Genomic DNA, 6,266 nt, shown 5'->3' with positions numbered 1-6,266 from the left:
GCAGGGTAAGAGTTGGCAGAAGGGAGGGATCCAGGAGCGGGGAAGGCTGGAGTCAGAGGAGGGAGGGATGGGTGAGGAGGGATTGGCCCTGTCTGCACTCTCAGTTTCTTGTTCCTGCAGGAGCCATTGAGTGCACGGTGGCTGCCAACACCCTCAGAGTGCGGCCAGGCGTTGCAGTGTAGACAGGACTAACTTCGGTCTCATCTGTGCCCTGAGCTGAGCTGCCCCGGGAGGCACCTGCAGGGCCCTGTATGACACAGGGAAAGGTGAACATAGATCAGAACCATGTTCTGTTGCAAACCCCACCCAGTGTTAGCCAGGATGCTACAGATCTGTGAAGTGACTAGATTCCAAGAGAGGCGGTTTGATGGAGAGGAGATAAATGCATAGAAGGAGAGGGGGAGATAAGTGGGGCGTTGGATGGAAAACAGTTTCTGGGACTGATGGTGAAAAGGCAGCTGCCAGGGGAGCAGGGAGACATCTGGCAGAGAGAGGAAATGGGACAGAGAGCAGGGAGTTACAGTGGATGGTGTTGTATAGCAATGCCAGGGCCAAAATATTCCTGAAGCACTGCATGAGCCCTTCAGTGCCAACTAGCAGAGTATCCACTGTACAGTGACTCAGATCAGATCTGACACACTCATTACCCCCAACACACGGTTGTCCTCATGGGTATCCAGAAGGTGTCATGTAAACTGGTGACATGCTGATCCCCAAAATCATTGTGTGATGTATGTATGGTTTGTGTACAAAAGAGTTATACATGAGTGCTGGAAATCTGTTCTTAAAATGTGTTTGTGAGGCAGTGCATTGTGTACAAAAGAGTTATACATGAGTGCTGGAAATCTGTTCTTAAAATGTGTTTGTGAGGCAGTGCATAAAGCCGGCCAGCCCTAGCCAAAGGAAAGTCTGACTGACTTGAATACAGGCAGAGAACAATGAAAGTACATTTACAGATAAGGTAAACAAAGCAATGAAGCCAGCAAGCTACAGAGGAAAGGGTTTAGTGAGCATGCCAGGGACAGAGTCTGCACCCCCAGGAAGTCTTCCTGGCTCCTGAAAAAAATGCAGTAGACTTCCAGAACATACTGCTAGTTAGGGAACAAAGAGAACCGCACCCTCCGAGTCTGTGAAAGCTAGATCCCCTGGTCTGGATGGCTAGTGAAGTCATTGAACCAACTTCTCAGGTATTTTCCACCGAATGCATCCGATGAAGTGAGCTGTAGCTCACGAAAGCTTATGCTCAAATAAATTTGTTAGTCTCTAAGGTGCCACAAGTCCTCCTGTTCTTCTCAGGTAAAGATTGTAATGTGCTAAAATTGAGTTTTAGTCACTAGAAAGTGTGCTGTGTTTAGTTTTGTTTGAAACCATATCTGTTTTCTTCTTCTCTTGCTTAGTATCACTTAAATAGTTATTCTTTGTTAATAAACTTATTCTTATTTTTCCTACATATCAGTGCTGTTATACTGAAGTATAGAGTGAGTCCTCAGCTAAGCTAACAGTCTGGTGTGTGCTGTGTGTCTCTTTGGAGACAGAAAACTTAATAACGTTTTGCAAGTGTCCTGTGAGAGGGACTGGATGCTGCAGAGAAATGTCTCTGGGGAACTCGGGAACTGGAGTTCACTGACTGTTACCTGCAAGCCATGGCAAAGACTGGCAGAGTCTTGAGGAGTTTACTGGTGAATTGAACAGAAAGATGTGGCAGGGAGCTGACACAGTCTAATCTCCAGTAAAGCTTACTCTTTCTAAAACAGAGGGGTAACACTTGGGTGTCCAGAACAGAACTTTACACCCCTCCCACATAGGTTTGATTTCTCTATCAGGAGATGTGGAGGGAGGTGCTTCTGTAGGTGGGGGCTCAGGGAGACCCGTTTATTGCTGGGAGACAGGCCCCCCACCCAAGTGATCCCTCCTCCCTCCCTCTTGCTCCAAGGAGGCCCCCCCATTTCAGTCTCACCCTGTGCTCTGTTACATCCCCACAGTGTTTAAGGTGGTGAAAAGTGAGGAATGTGGGTTTGGCACTTCACCTACCTGATGGGGATGACTGTGACTGTGAAGGAGTGGGAAGAGACTTGGAGGATTCTCAGGTCCCCTCGGGACCATTAACTGCATTATACAACTTCCAAAGGAACGGCAAGCCCAGGATCCCTGTAAGTGTAATGGGGCCAGTAGGCCAGGGAAATACCCCAGCCCTGGAGGAGTCTCTGCCGGGTGAAATAGCCACAGGGGGGCAGCACAGGGGAGGAGTGAGACTCAGCCATGTGCAGGGAGCTGGCCTCAGCATGATGGAGGGAGGGGTGGGGAGAGCTGGGGAAGAGGGTTCGGTAGCTGGGCTAGGGGAAGGGGAGTGAAAGCCCAGCCCCAGTGTTGTGTGTGTGAGGGGCCCAGGCTGGGTGAATCGGACTCACTCAGGGGAAGGAGCCCAGACAGCTTTTCTCCCTCTCTCCCTTTATGTTCATTCCACTCAGGCTACACGGCTCCCCGCCTCCTCCCACATGTTTCTCATCTCAGCACTTTCCGATACGACCATACAACTAACCTTCCCAGCCCTACTATACACCCAGTCGAGTCCATCCTTGGTGCTGTCTGTGGGGAGGGAGCTGATGAATCAGAGCCGAGTGACTGTCATGCTGAGGTCAGGCAGGGGAGACTGGAAGCAGGTTTGCATTTTGCTGTTAAAAGGGCTTCATTATACACTCCTAGTGATGCAACCGATTTAAGATACTGTCCCTGCCTTTAGTAGAGGGTGCAAATGATTTAGCAGCTACACACACACTACGGAAGACATGACCTTATCAGAGGTATTCACTTTTCATTGTGTTTCTGTCTCTGTACTGCCCTGCTGTAACACAACCAGAGTACCAGTGTAGCTCGCTTGTGTGCAGGGGTGGCAGGTTTGTAGAATTTTTAGTGGTGCCCAGAACGGGTCCAGGTCGTTCCCTGCCCCCCAGGGCTCTGGGAGGGAGTTTGGGTGTGGGGTGCAGGCTCTGGGCTGGGGCAGGAGATTGGGGTGTAGGAACGGGTGAGGGGTGCAGGCTATGGGAGGGAGTTTGGGTGAAGGCTCTGGGATGGGGCATGGGATTGGGGGGTGAGGGGTTGTGCTCTGGGAGGGAGTTTGGGTGTGAGAAAGGGTGTGGGGTGCAGGATGGGGTGAGGGGCGTGGCTCTTACCTGCGGCAACTCCCATAAGTGACCTGCACCCTCTCTCTGGCAGCAGCTCTTTGGTGGGGAGGGTCAGGGGGTCTCCGCATGCTGCAGGCACTGGCCTCACACTCCCATTGGCAGCAGAGGCGCTCAGGGCAGGGGCAGCATAAGAACATAAGAGCGGCCAGACTGGGTCAGACCAAAGGTCCATCCAGTCCAGTATCCTGTCTTCCGACAGCAGCCAGTGCCAGGTGCTCTGGAGTGAGTAGACCTAAAAGGTAATGATCAGTGATCTCTCTCCTGCCATTCATCTCCACTCTCTGACAAACAGAGGCTAGGGACACCATTCCTTACCCATCCTGGCTAATAGCCATTAATGGACTTAACCTCCATGAATTTATCCAGTTCTCTTTTAAACCCTGTTATAGTCCTAGCCTTCACAACCTCCTCAGGCAAGGAGTTCCACAGGTTGACTGTGTGCTGTGTGAAGAAGAACTTCCTTTTATTTGTTTTAAACCTGCTACCCATTAATTTCATTTGGTGGCCCCTAGTTCTTGTATTATGGGAACAAGTAAATAACTTTTTCTTATTTACTTTCTCCACACCACTCATGATTTTATATCTCTATCATATCCCCCCTTAGTCTCCTCTTTTCCAAGCAGAAAATTCCTTGCCTCTTTAATCTCTCCTCATATGGGACCCGTTCCAAACCCCTAATCATTTTATTTGCCCTTTTCTGAACCTTTTCTAATACCAGTATATCTTTTTGAGATGAGGGAACCACATCTGTACGCAGTATTCAAGATGTGGGCATCCCATGGATTTATATAAGGGCAATAAGATATTCTCCGTCTTATTCTCTATCCCTTTTTTAATGATTCCTAACATCCTGTTTGCTTTTTTAACTACCACTGCACACTGCATGGACGTTTTCAGAGAACTATCCATGATGACTCCAAGCTCTTTTTCCTGATTAGTTATAGCTAAATTAGCCCCCATCATATTGTATGTATAGTTGGGGTTATTTTTTCCAATGTGCATTACTTTACATTTATCCACATTAAATTTCATGCGGAAACACATACATTCCCAACCAGGGGCTGCAGCCTCCAGGCACGGAGTGTGTGGGTAGGAAGCTGCTTTAGCCCCACTGCACTGCCAGTGGTGGCAGCAAATATCACACCAGGGGAGGTGTACAGAGGTAGCAGCAGGCATGGCCGGGGGAGAGACCTGGCCTTGAACTTTGGTGGAGCTGGGCCCCGTGCTCTAAATATTGATGAAGCATGGGCAACACCGGCCCATACAACTCACCATCCTTGCCGACGTGCTAAGATGCGCCTAATGAGCATGGCGTTAACCCCTGTCATTTCATAGACCCAATAAAGGTGTCATTGACACCCACATTATTTTGTGCTTCCTGTTTTTCTGGCCATAATTTCTGGCCCATTTGCTCACCAAAGAGCAGAATTGGATTGAAAAAGGGATGGATTCAGTTGTGTGTGTGTCAGGCCCTCCCCTGCCATCTCCTAAAGCCCCAGTGGGAGGTCAGCAGCAGAGAGGTCACCATAGCCCCAAAACAAGTATGGGGAGTTTTTAAAATAAATATTGACATAACTAGTCCCCCAGCCCTGCCATTGACATGGGCAGCAAGGAGCCCTGGGTGACTTTGCATTAACAGGGAGGCAGCTGGAGGGAGCAGCCATAGGGAAAGGGCTGGTGATTAGCAGCTAAAGGGGATTAGCTAGGACCAGACAAACCAGGGCTAGGCACTCTCAATGGGGGACACATACAGTTCTTCCCATCCCTTCCTGAGACCCAGCCATACCCTGTTACTGGTGCAAACTGGCCACACATTCCAACATGGCCCAGGCCCCACTCACTAGGCTTTGGAACCCAAGTCCCCTGCCTAGTGAGTGCGGTTCAGTTGAGGGTAAGTCCCTCAATTGGAAAATGCCAAGTGCAGTTCTGTTGTCCTTCATTCACACAACCAGTATTATTACCCCTGCCTCAATAACTAAGAGACTGGGGATCCCACACCAGCCAAAAGTCACCATTTAAGCCAGCAATCTCATCATGCTGTGCACCTAGACAGGGTGGGTGGGCCCATGCAAATGAGATCAGCCCCTGAAGTCCTTTTCCACAGCTTACCATCAGATGTCAGGTAAACCAGTGGTTCTCAAACTTTTGTAGTTGTAGTGACCCCTTTCACACAGCAAGCCTCGGAGGGCGACCCCTCCCCTTATAAATTAAAAACACTTTTCAAAATATTTAACATTATTATAAATGCTGGAGGTGAAGCAGAGTTTTGGGTGGAGGCTGACAGCTCACAACCCCTGCCCCCCAGGTAATAATCGCATGACCCCCTGAGGGGTCACAACCCCCAGTTTGAGAACCCCTGCTATAAACTTTTGGTGAGAGATTCCCTCCCACACCTCCCTGAAACCAACTGTCTGGCTGAGGCAGCTTCCCACTCAGAGTGCTGGCTTTTGTTGATCCCATTCTTAGGCCCCTAACTCTCCCCATCCCTTGTACAGGGAGCCTAGGTGCCTAACTCAAGACTCTGGGTTACACTGGGTGGCAACTGCTGAGTCTGGGTCTCTTTTGTGAATCTGGACCTTTCTGCCTCCCTCACACAGAAATCCTCAAATGCTGCTGAGCAAGGTTCAGGTGCAGCCCATTTGTGAAAAGAGGAAAATGAAACTCAACTCCTCTCTTCCCTGCATTGGGGCTGATAAGAATCCAGCAAAAACTCTCCAAATTCAACTGACCTGCTCCGTCTGCCTGGAGCTTTCCAAGGATTCAGCGAGCACAGCCTTTGGGCACAGTTTCTGCTGCATGTGTGACAGAGCAGCTAGATGCTAATGCCAGATGGTCTCACTCTCTGTGGTCATGGTGTCCCCCTGGATTTGAGGTGTGTGTGTACCCCAATATGTGATCAAGCTAATTGCAGCCATATTATCTGTACTCAGTCACCATGAATTAATGAAAAAGAACACCATATATTTAAGGGTTAATTTGAAAGCAGGCTTTTAGAGGCAAGGTCAAAACTAGCTGCAGTTTCTGCTAATCAGAATGGGAGGAGGGAAAAGACAAGTCAACATTTGAGACTGAAAGTAAACAAGT

Source organism: Dermochelys coriacea, chromosome 11 (genome assembly GCF_009764565.3).
Source record: "Dermochelys coriacea isolate rDerCor1 chromosome 11, rDerCor1.pri.v4, whole genome shotgun sequence".
Lineage (NCBI taxonomy): Eukaryota > Metazoa > Chordata > Testudines > Dermochelyidae > Dermochelys > Dermochelys coriacea.
The sequence above is the reverse complement of the archived record's forward strand: the minus strand, read 5'-3'. Positions refer to the sequence as shown.